The 13147-nt window shown below is 36.3% G+C and overlaps 1 long non-coding RNA gene across 3 annotated transcripts in view; it reads right to left on the minus strand.

The window, feature by feature from the left end:
* LOC113471731 overlaps positions 1-11198 on the minus strand; it is a 14445-nt gene extending 3247 nt beyond the window's left edge. The window contains exon 1 of one of the 3 annotated variants that reach the window (XR_003394319.1): positions 10868-11198. This is a non-coding gene — a long non-coding RNA (uncharacterized LOC113471731). Of the gene's footprint in view, positions 1-1390; positions 1539-10855 lie in introns of those variants that run through there. The other 2 variants (XR_003394317.1, XR_003394318.1) reach the window with 2 other exon arrangements.
* Between the last annotated feature and the right edge of the window lie 1949 nt (positions 11199-13147).

Consider the following 13147-nt stretch of genomic DNA (forward strand, 5'->3'; position numbering starts at 1 on the left):
TTAGAAAAGTATTGTAAAAATAAATTGAACATTTGCTAGAGATATCGTCTATCGTACCTTCAATGAAAAGAACAAAGTTCAGACTGAAAGGGCTCCATTTATCTCCCTCCTCATACCTTTCACTGTTAAGGAAACCTTGAGTATTATTTTCATCTCAGAGTTTCAAGTGAAAAATAGTAAGAAACTCAGGACAAAAGGTAATAAATAGATAATGGACACTTATAAATTGCTCACTTGATTACTATAATCTCTTCAAGGGGTACTAAATATTTGTACCTAATCAAATATTCACAGGCTTCTAATATACAATTACAACCTTCAAAACAGATGATCATATGATTTCACAACACAGTAGAAATGCGTGCGCGGTAAAATTTAAAAAAGTTCAGGGGAATGAGAAAAAATCCATGGACAAAGTGAAAAAAGGTCTAATTTTCTCATGGTAAATATGTTTAGGACTAAAAATATGTTAAAAAGTAAGTTATAGTATGTAGCTATCAGTTAGATTACAAAGAACTATTTTAAAAAAATATAGCACTGTGTTTTTTTTTAGAAGTGTTTTGGAAAATAACCCTCCTGCTCAGACCATCTGAAAGACCACCCGAGATGGATGTTTTTTTCACCCCACACGTAAGTCTGTCAGACAATCTGAGCATGTGTCACTGACTCAATGGGCATAAGGTCCTTCTTGCATACAATTATCCATGCAGTGGAGGTATTTATTTTTTCGCCTGGTAAGCATGAGGGCGTGGGTTCAATTCGACCCGAGGTGAGAAAATATATCCTCATTTATTTGAGATGAAAATAATGGACTTTTATGGGTTAGGTGGTAGAGAAGGCCCCGAATATTAACTTGCTTAATACATAACTATCACTGGCAGAGATTTGTCTGCATGAAGAGTTCTGTTTACATAAAATTTTGGTAGTGAAAGGAACCCGGTTCGCCAATATAATAAAAGGACACAACTGATTAATAGGAAGAAGATTTTTCTGCATACCGAAGTTTCCCTCTAATTTTCTTGGCAATAACACGCTTCATGTCTATAACCTAGGTCCAGAAATTTTCAAGTAAGCAGGCAGAAAATACCCATTTAAAATAAATTCCATCCTAGAATTAACATACAGGATTAAAAAAAATAAATAAATACAACGAACTTATACCTAAGGTATTTTTACGTGGAGACATTAAAAATATTAATAATAATTAAAAAATAAAGGCTCTTAGCTTATTTTTTATTAACACAAGTAATTCACGATTAAATCGATAAAATTATAATAAATGAAATAAGAATAGATAAATAAATTAAAAGTAAAAAATTACATTTGTACGAAAAAATCACGAAACTCAAGTACCTACTTGAGTATTAAATACTTACTTACTCGTACTTACTTGTTATTAAGTTATTAAGATAAATGTACAGACTCTTCAGTCTTCACTGTAGCACTAACACTGACTATCAACAAACTAATTATCTTGCAAAGCTATACTAGTGAAGCATAGGCAAATGACTATAACTATAGTATACAGGGTTGTAAGATGGTTTTTGAACTAGCTTTCTTTCAAGTGGCAGGGTTTTCCTAAAGGAGCTCTTTCATCCAACCACAGTATTTCACTGTGACTGTGTCTTGGAGATGTTTTTCCAGGGATTGATGGTAAGCACATATTAATGGGTTCTGTTGAAAAGTCAAAAGGATACTAATAAAATTAGTACCTAAATATGAAATCCAACTTTGTTCGTTTGCACCTCACATTTCGCAATATTTTGACATCATAGGTAGGTACTTGGAACTATTCGTATTGGCTTGTCCATGCAAAAAAGTTTGAGAACCACTGATCTAACACGAGTTATTTTTACATTATACATTAGTTATTTTTTTACATTAGTTATTTTTTTTTACATTATACATACACATTGTAGAGAGGTGCTTATATTACTATCTATTGTGACATCTGACCCTTTAGTGCGGCAATTTCTAATTTCATACGAGCAGGCTTGTAGACTGAAAAAGAAAGGGGGTAGAACAATTTATCCCTTGATCACAAGGTATCACATGGATTGAAGATAATGAGCAGAAAAGCTGATAGATAGGTAATGCAGATACCTATGCAATTTATCAATTTGGTCGGTTTTTTGATCTGAAAGGTCCGTACCTTCTACATTTCAGGTAATAGGTAAATAGTAAAGAACATAAATATGTATACATAGGAATGTAGGTAACCTAATTAGAAAGTATGCTTTGGAATCGGTTAGAAAGTATCATTCTATGCATTGGAATAGGTCTAAATTTTCAAAATCTGGTGGAAATATCCTATCTGTTTTAGGTACATTTGGGTCACACTACAAACTAGATACCCATAATTTTTTATCTTATTCACTCGCCTCCCTAAAAACGGCGCTGGTTACAATCCTATTCCTATGCATCATTAGATCTATCCATAGGTCTAATAGCGCAATGATTTGAATGATAATTACACTGATAAGAACAGATAAGGCGCTATTAGCTTATCAGTAATTAACTCAGTAATTTCTGCTTATGGAGTTGCATTCGATTATGTTGATTTGATCACACGGGTGATTTTTTTCATGATCACACAAACATTATGACTCATGAATCTCATGATAGTCATGATATTGAAGTGGGAGAGGTTAATGCATAATTTATTCAATAGATGTACGAATACCTAAAGGTAGGTACATATTATAGGTATGAATATGATTCACTTGTTATAGGTGACATAGGTGTCTTTGTCACCGCCCAGTTTTTCTGTTTGACGGAATCTGAGCTGCTTAAAAAAAAGAGGTTTGACAGAGGGATCTTTAACCGCTAAGGTCTTATCGTCCAGAATTCTTAGAGAGAAGACAGACAGGATAAGAGGAAGCCAGCCGTTTTGAGAACGAACCTTATCCGTTTAGGATAAAATCCGCCCCGGGCGGGAATATAACCCGCGGCCTAGCGCTTACAAGGCAGACGTACTACCAACTAAGCTAATAACTAGGCTGGCAGCTAAATCTCCTTGCCAAGTCCAACTAATGAATAATATTACTTATGTCGGGACATAGCAAGTTGGATTTTCTTGGGATTTATGTTGATTGGGGGGTTTTTTTATGGCTCACTCGGTCCTACTAATTATTGTGGAGTTCATTCGAGGAAGTAAGACACCAAGATGTGTTTATAAGAAGTCCTTCGAATTATCTTCTGGGTTGCCTATGTCATCTGCAATAGGCATTATCCGAGAGTACCAATAGTGTTTTCTATGTTTTCCTTCATCTGGTATGACTTCGCAGTTCTGAAGTAGTAAAATTCTCGGAAATTGTTCGAAATAAAAACCAAGTAGAAAACCAACATCTCTTTTAGCTCTCAAAATGTTTCCCTTGTGTGCAATGAGTACCTATGTGTGTGTTTGTACAAAGAAAAAAGTAAAAAAAGGGGGCGAAATAAAAACCAAGTAGAAAACTCTCTTTTAGCTTTCAAAATGTTTCCCTTGTGTGCAATGAGTACCTATGTGTGTGTTTGTACAAAGAAAAAAGTAGAAAAAGGGGGCAGACCCCAAATTGTAACAAAACATTCTGACGAGCTTCATTTTCGTCCGTCCTACCAACAGAAACAAATATAGCAAGCAACTTTTTGCCTGTGTTTAGACTAAAAGTACCTAAATAAGCTAGCGCATGTTCTTCCTGGTGGCGGAAAAAAATCGTACCCGCCTCCTTCCAGAGTTTTCCAAACAGAACAGCGAGCGCCAGCACTCTTGCTTGGAACCTAACCGTCAACTGACTCACTACACCAGGGAAAATAACAGACGGTCTCTCAAAACACCGAGCGTTTTGGTCGGAAATTCCGTCGTCAGAAAGCACGACATTTCCCAGTGAACTTCTGGCCTAAAATAATAATAGAGAGACTTTGGAGAAAACTTTTTTTTTAGAAATAACTTTACGTGAACTTTTTTTATCTTTTCTCCTCGCCAACAGATATAGAAAGTAGTTAATATTTTATCCGTTAATCAGCGTTAAAATCACGAGTTTTTTTTTAAATATTTTTTAAAATTAACGAACAGAGAAAGAAGTTCTCGTGAAATATCGTCGCAGACGTTTTCCCCTTCCTAAAAATTTCGTGTTCAAAACATTTTGAACATTCAGTTGAGGTTCGTATCTTCGTCGTGAAGGTAGTGTCGGTTGATTTTACGTCTCAAAATATTATTTTCATTTGAAGTCGTGTTTTTTCCAGGCAAACTTTGGTTTCGTTTGCCGCTAAAAATCAGCGTTTAACCTAACAAACCGGGGTTTTCCCCTTCCTAAAAATTTCGTGTTCAAAACATTTCGAACATTCAGTTGAGGTTCGTATCTTCGTCGTGAAGGTAGTGTCGGTTGATTTTACGTCTCAAACTATTATTTTCATTTGAAGTCGTGTTTTTTCCAGGCAAACTTTGGTTTCGTTTGCCGCTAAAAATCAGCGTTTAACCTAACAAACCGGGAAATCGTCGGTTGTTTTTAGGAAGCTGAGGATTCGGCTGTGCAGATCAGTCGGTTGCTGAAATCGCTTCGTTTCTAAAACGATAAGTAACTCCTATAACTTTCGGGTTGTAAAATAACCAAGAAATTTACTTTTTATTTTAGGATGTGATACAAAATTCAATTTAATTTAATCACTTATTTTCAATATCTACCTTGTTGTCTTCTTCTTATATCAACTAATTGTTTACAAAATACAAAATTTCTAATAGGTACAAGTTGTAGGTAATTTTCTTCGTATTTCTACGTTAACGATTTTTTTTTTCAAACACGTGATTTTATTCTTGTGTTATTTACATGAAAAGATTAGTGAAGTGTTGGTAGGTAGTTGTTCATAGCAGAAAGTTGCTATTTCTGCTGTTCTACTTGGTACCAGATCATCTTGGCTTTGCTATTCAGTTTTCCGATTTGGTCTATTTCGGTAAGTTCAACAGTTGGATCTTGGATGTTCCTTGGATTTGCTGTATTTTTACCTTTTAAAATTATTAATATACGAATTTGCATACGAACTTTCGTAGAATATGTATTGTATACCTAGGGGTCCTAGGGTAACCTAGGTAGGTATCTAGCTATCTAGGTAGGTTCAAATAATACTTGTAGTTGTAGGCAGTTAAGGACAAATTCAAAGCTTCTTAATGAAATCAAATTAAGTTCAAGATATTAAAGTTTGTAGTGGATTTATTATTATAGTATTATACCTACATATTGTTATTATTTTTGTCTCCTAAGTTACCTACCTATTTCAGCAAGAAATCAAGCAACAAGAGTCACGAATTTTCACAGCCTATTCTAACTCCTTCCCTCTCCCTCTCTTCCTCGTATTTTCTCTTTCTCCCTATTAACATTTTATTACCATGATTATATAAATCAGTGGTGGTGTTGTTACTTTCCTTATTGTTGTTGTAACAGCTTTAGCTTCACTTCATAAACAAACCTTTTAGAACCAATGCACTGGGGTAAGATGATGTATGATGTTCCATAGACATAATTGATTGGCTTGTCCAAAGATGCAGGCAACCTTTGCATTGAGGAATTGTTTGTGATTATTCTTTCAAAGCAACTGAACCCTTTGACTTCCTTGAATGCTATCTAAAAGTTAAATGACATAGGGACATAATATCAAGTTTATAAATATGAGATTACAGGGTCACCAAGGTGTAAAAATTCAGACTAGGAATCTAGGATGTTCAATACTTGCCCATCATAGAAGTTCTTCCTCAGTTCATTCTGAATCTCAGGATAAAGATACAAATGTCTTCTTTCATATTGATGTCATTACGGGCCGCAATTAGACAAGGACAAAGATATAGGCATGTCGCCATTCATTGTAGGGAGAGAAGACAGAACAGGATATGGCTGGGATGGAAAGAGAGAGAGAGAGAGAGAGAGAGAGAGAGAGAGATAGATAGAGAGATTTTATTATGAATCTCTTATGAGACTATACATATTTCCGTAAAAAAAGACAGATAATAATAATTAGAGAGAGAGAGATCATTAAGGCTGTTGCATGTACTCGTATTGTATTACCCCTTTTTGTCCCCCCACTTCTGGTTTCTGGCACACTCAAAATAAGTACATACCTATAAAATTATTAATTAACCGTCTTTGGGCATCGAACCCTCGACCTCTCCTCTGAGCAGCGACCATACCATCACGTGATTCGTGATGTAATAATTACCTAGAGACAACATGGATTAAAACTATCGGCCATATTATAAATACAAGGTGTATCAGTAGAGAAAATTCTTACCTCCTCTTATTTGGCTTTTCTAGTGTTCAGACGGGGCGGGGTCGGCGTTTTTCGTCAGCCTCTCAAAGCCCTAGGGTGACTGTTAGGGCTGTCATTTGGTTTTGGCTACAAAAATTTACGAGTGGACGCCCGTTGCACTCAAGCTTTGCTATTTCTTTAGCAAGGGAAATTTCAGGCTGATATCCTTCCTGTTTAAAGAGTCCCACCCGGACTAAGCTGGTCTACTCCCTGTTTGATGTCCCCCAGTCAGACTAAAAATAGCAATGCTGGTCAACCTGTCGGCGCTGGTTCCTAGCCTCAACCAGCACTACTCGGGACTCCACAATTTTCGTACTCAAGGGATCAACATAAGTTAGAATCAGCAACAAAATAATTTTATTGTTAGATATTTCTAGTCTTGGGCATTATAGGGTTAATAATTAACCGTCTTTGGGCATCGAACCCACGACCTCTCCTCTGAGCAGCGACCATACCATCACGTGATTCGTGATGTAATAATTACCTAGAGACAACATGGATTAAAACTATCGGCTATATTATAAATACAAGGTGTATCAATAGAGAAAATTCTTACCTCCTCTTATTTGGCTTTTCCCGTGTTCAGACGGGGCGGGGGGGTCGGCGTTTTTCGTCAGCCTCTCAAAGGCCTAGGGTGACTGTTAGGGCTGTCATTTGGTTTTGGCTACAAAAAATTTACGAGTGGACGCCCGTTGCACTCAAGCTTTGCTATTTCTTTAGCAAGGGAAATTTCAGGCTGCTATCCTCCCTGTTTAAAGAGTCCCACCCGGACTAAGCTGGTCTACTCCCTGTTTAATGTCCCCCAGTCAGACTAAAAATAGCAATGCTGGTCAACCTGTCGGCGCTGGTTCCTAGCCTCAACCAGCACTACTCGGGACTCCACTCTGAAGCTGGTTTCAGGAGGTGGTTGAGATCCCAGCGAAAAACCTGGTCGACAACTGATCCCAGTCAAAAATGTGGTCAACAACTGACAACGACAAAGTTTGAGGCACCCTGTTTTATTCTAGGTAATATAGGTATCTATGCTATCTATGTAGGTACCTTGTACTAGCTAGATACACGGTATACATGTAATACCTCGTGTTACACACATGTACATGTACCTATATTTTATTGATCAGTGAATTATAATTAAGATAATTACACATAACTCGCGGTGCTGTGTATAATTATTTATACATTGAACACTCTATTCATTATTCCGATGGAAATTATGTTTCTCCAAACCCGCTCGGGCTTTGATAAGGCACGTCTCATGGAATAATATACAGCGTAGCTCCGTGGTCATCGCACTTAAAAAAAAGAGGTTTGATAGAGGGAACTATAGCTTCTAGGGTCTTATCGTACCGAAATCGAAGAGAGAAGGAAAACAGGATAGGAGAAAGCCAGCCGTTCCGAGAACGAACCTTATTCCTTCAGGATAAAATCCGCCCCAGGTGGGAATCGAACCTGCGGCCTAGCGCTTACAAGGCAGACGCGCTACCATCCAAGCTAACTAGACTGACATAGGGACATAATATCAAGTTTATAAATATGAGATTAAAGGGTCACCAAGGTGTAAAAATTCAGACTAGGAATCTAGGATGTTCAATACTTGCCCATCATAGAAGTTCTTCCTCAGTTCATTCTGACACTTGATCCTCACATCCAGTGCAAAAACTTTGCAAGAGACATTTGAAATTTTCCTTTGAGGTGTTGAGGGTGAGAGAGATAACAGTCCTGATTTATTGAATACATTTCCATGATTTCCATTCTCAAAAGAATTCCAAATTCAAGCAGCAAGAGAAAGCTGAGAAAGAGCTTTCCTTTTGCTTTCCACAGTTTCCATTTCACATTTTTTACAAATTCAACGGTAATAAATTCAAAATTACGCGCCATCTACTATCACAAAAAAACTACATTAGAGCGAAAAACAAGAAGTCCCTCAGATACAAAATACATTGCATATAGCCTATTCAAAAATTTTAGGGCGTTCTTTATCAATGGGAGTTTGTATCGATCTGTTTTCAGAAACTTTTACTCGAGATTTTCGAGCTTTCAATGAAAGTTGGAGCAAAGGCAAAAGCACGTAGGCACCACTGAAGTTAAGCAACGTTCCGCGTGGTTGGTATCCGGATACTCATCCGGACTATCTGGTCAATCTCGTGCTGTTTATGCCTGTTATACTTTTCCCAGCCCAACTCAGACTGGGTGAAGTTAATGTGAGCTTGTCTCCTTCGAATAATTAAATATGTAATTAATATTTTTGGAACCTTTACAAGATAACTTGCCCATTTAACTGTTTTGTCTCCCTCCGGCAATGAATCCTAAGTTTCTGAAGTATTTTTTTCAACTTTGCACGTTTGCACCTCACATTTCGCAATATTTTGACATCATAGGTACTTGGAACTATTCGTATTGGCTTGTCCATGCAAAAAAATGTGAGAACAATAATGGAACAAAAATAGATGGTACATAATTATTATGTCCCAAAAATTAAGTTGGAAGGTCTATTAATAAAATTGGCCTTAAAATAAGTCCACTTTAACCAAATGCATTAGAGGAACAACTACAAATCCAATTGATTCCTCCCAACCAACTGAACCAACTATATTGCTAGAAGATAATATTATTGGACGCCAGTGGTGTTTACAGATGAAGATGCTAACTGGCCTCCTGTAATCCAGGATCCAGTAGAATGAGACACATTATAGAGAGATGCTTACTATCTATTGTGACATCTGACCCTTTAGTGCAGCAATTTCTAATTTCATACGAGCAGGCTTGTAGACTGAAAAAGAAAGGGGGTAGAATAATTTATCCCTTGATCACAAGGTATCACATGGATTGAAGATAATAAGCAGAAAAGCTGATAGATAGGTAATGCAGATACCTATGCAATTTATCAATTTCATAATATGTAATGTCATTGTACCTATCTATGTATGGTATAGATCTTACTATCATATGAGATGGTGCTGATAGCGGATAATGTGAAAGTGTCCAGACACCCATGTGTATACAGGGTGTATCTAAACTGTGTAAATTCCGAGATTTAAAAAAAAAAAAAAAAAAAAAACGGTAGACCTTCTACATATCAGGTAATAGGTAAATAGTAAAGAACATAAATATGTATACATAGGAATTTAGGTAACCTAATTAGAAAGTATGCTTTGGAATCGGTTAGAAAGTATCATTCTATGCATTGGAATAGGTCTGTATTTTCAAAATCTGGTGGAAATATTCTATCTGTTTTAGGTACATTTGGTACATACTACAAACTAGATATCCACAATTTTTGATCTTATTCACTCGCCTCCCTAAAAACGGCCCTGGTTACAAGCCTATTCCTATGCATCATTAGACCTATCCATAGGTCTATTTTTAGGGCGTTCTTTATCAATGGGAGTTTGTATCGATCTGTTTTCAGTAACTTTTACTCGAGATTTTCGAGCTTTCAATGAAAGTTGGAGCAAAGGCAAAAGCACGTTTAATGCAAAAGTTTCGAAGGGACCACTGAAGTTAAGCAACGTTCCGCGTGGTTGGTATGCGGATACCCATCCGGACTATCTGGTCAATCTCGTGCTGTTTACGGACTATCCGGTCAATCTCGTGCTGTTTATGTTATACTTTTCCCAGCCCAACTCAGACTGGGTGAAGTTAATGTGAGCTTGTCTCCTTCGAATAATTAAATATGTAATTAATATTTTACAAAGTTACAGAATCTTCAATCTATACATGAAACTCACAAGTCAAAATGAGTAGCCTAATAAGTGATTAGGTGAAAAAGTTCCTACAGAAAAATATTTAAACTAAGTATGTAGGTACTTGGCTATTAAAAAAAAAATGACCGAATACATTAAGTACTTTCCTTATTTTAAAGGACAAGGAAAGTAAAAATCAACAGGAGTTCAGGCATACCACCCTATATAATATACAAACATTTGTTCAATATATGGAATACAAAACAAAGATAAATCACACATGCATTCAATTAACAGATATTAAATTGTCTAAAAGCCGGGAGAGAAAGAACTGTATGTACAATGAGCCTGTGAAGGTAATTACTTGATTAGTGTAACACTTAAAAAAAAAAAAAAAAAAAAAAAAATTGTACAATGAGCCTGTGAAGGTAATTACTTGATTAGTGTAACACTTAAAAAAAAAAATATATATATATATAAAATTACTGAAGGTTGTCACAAATTCCAAATTTTTCTATCTTAGAGCCTCAAAAGGGTTAAAAGGTATTTTTTTAATTCGTCATGGGGCCTTTTTGAGATGATGATTATGTCCAATTCCCATTTTTTTCTAATACAAATATCTAATTAGGTAGATATGTGCGTAACAATTTACATCAATACTCTCAAATGATTCAAAATGAAACATACATAGTAGCTCACCCAAGATGCAAATGCAGCTGCCTGCAATCTCAGTTCATCGGGGTAAAAGGTATTTTTTAATTCGTCATGGGGCCTTTTTGAGATGATGATTATGTCCAATTCCCATTTTTTTTCTAATACAATTATCTAATTAGGTAGATATGTATGTGCGTAACAATTAACATCAATACTCTCAAATGATTCAAAATGAAACATACATAGTAGCTCACCCAAGATGCAAATGCAGCTGCCTGCAATCTCAGTTCATCCATTCAGATAGAGTAGGTTTATGTTCTTATTTTATATCACAATACTGATAAAAACACTATTAGATAATCACAATTGGCTAGATTAAATAAAATAAACACTTAGGTACAGGATCTCTCGTGATTGATTGGTTGTCTGTCGGTTGTTACTGGCACTACACCAATCACATTTGATACCTTACTTAGGTATTGTTAAGTAGGTATTTAATTTACAAGTTATGAATTTTCATCACAAAGAAATTCTTTAGAATTTAGAGTGAAATATTCTTTTACAATTAATGATTTTTTTTTCTTTTTTAATCACATTAAAGTAAATAAAATATTTTTAAACCAAATAACACTACAGAACTACGTATACCTTGCTTTAGGTTTTTTCTTGATTTAATTATAAATTAATGTTAAATGCATCATGATTTTATCATCGGGTAAGGAAATTATGTTGGTCAGTAGACAACTACTTGTAAGTAAGGCACTTTAGCTCTAGTGTCTGTTAGGTAGGTACCCAAAACTTATGTTACCTATGTCCTATGTTACAATTGTTACATTATGAGAATCTATATAAATAAAATTGTAGATTTGTCTGTACATTGCTTAGAATCGTGAAATTTTTAGTTATTCTTACTCCTTATGCATCCACCATAGGTCTAATAACGCAATGATTTGAATGATAATTACGCTGATAAGAACAGATAAGGCGCTATCAGCTTATCAGTAATTAACTCAGTAATTTCTGCTTATGGTGTTGCATTCGATTATGTTGATTTGATCACACGGGTGATTTTTTTCATGATCACACAAACATTATGACTCATGAATCTCATGATAGTCATGATATTGAAGTGGGAGAGGTTATGCATAATTTATTCAATAGATATGTACGAATACCTAAAGGTAGGTACATATTATAGGTATGAATATGATTCACTTGTCATAGGTGTCTTTGTCACCGCCTAGTTTTTCTGTTTGACGGAATCTGAGCTGCTTAAAAAAAAGTTTGACAGAGGGAACTTTAACCGCTAAGGTCTTATCGTCCAGAATTCTTAGAGAGAAGAAAGACAGGATAGGAGGAAGCCAGCCGTTCCGAGAACGAACCTTATCCGTTTAGGATAAAATCCGCCCCGGGCGGGAACAGAACCCGCGGCCTAGCGCTTACAAGGCAGACGCGCTACCAACTAAGCTAACTAGGCTGGCAGCTAAATGTCCTTGCCAAGTCCAACTAATGAATAATTACTTAATGAACTTATGTCGGGACATAGCAAGTTGAATTTTCTTGGGATTTATGTTGATCGGGGGGGTTTTTTTTATGGCTCACTCGGTCCTACTAATTATTCTGGAGTTCATTCGAGGAAGTAAGACAGCAAGATGTGTTTATAAGAAGTCCTTCGACTTTATCTTCTGGGTTGCCTATGTCATCTGCAATAGGCATTATCCGAGTAGTTTTTCTGTTTGACGGAATTTAAGCTGCTTCAAAAAAAGAGGTTTGACAGAGGGAACTTTGACCGCTAAGGTCTTATCGTCCAGAATTCTTAGAGAGAAGAAAGACAGGATAGGAGGAAGCCAGCCGTTTTGAGAACGAACCTTATCCGTTTCGGATAAAATCCGCCCTGGGCGGGAACAGAACCCGCGGCCTAGCGCTTACAAGGCAGACGCGCTACCAACTAAGCTAACTAGGCTGGCAGCGCTGGCAGCTAAATGTCCTTGCCAAGTCCAACTAATGAACAATTACTTATGTCGGGACATAGCAAGTTGGATTTTCTTGGGATTTATGTTGATCGGGGGGTTTTTTTTATGGCTCACTCGGTCCTACTAATTATGGTGGAGTTCATTCGATGAAGTAAGACAGCAAGATGTGTTTATAAGAAGTCCTTCGACTTTATCTTCTGGGTTGCCTATGTCATCTGCAATAGGCATTATCCGAGAGTACCTATAGTGTTTTCGATGTTTTCCTTCATCTGATATGATTTCGCAGTTCTGAAGTAGTAAAATTCTCGGAAATTGTTGGAAATAAAAACCAAGTAGAAAACCACCATCTCTTTTAGCTCTCAAAATGTTTCCCTTGTGTGCAATGAGTACCTATGTGTGTGTTTGTACAAAGAAAAAAGTAAAAAAAAGGGGGCAGACCCCAAATTGTAACAAAACACTCTGACGAGCTTCATTTTCGTCCGTCCTACCAACAGAAACAAATATAGCAAGCAACTTTTTGCCTGTGTTTAGACTAAAAGTACCTAAGAAAGGGGGTAGAAC

The sequence above is a fragment of the Diaphorina citri genome, unplaced genomic scaffold (assembly GCF_000475195.1).
Source record: "Diaphorina citri unplaced genomic scaffold, Diaci psyllid genome assembly version 1.1 scaffold2891, whole genome shotgun sequence".
Lineage (NCBI taxonomy): Eukaryota > Metazoa > Arthropoda > Insecta > Hemiptera > Psyllidae > Diaphorina > Diaphorina citri.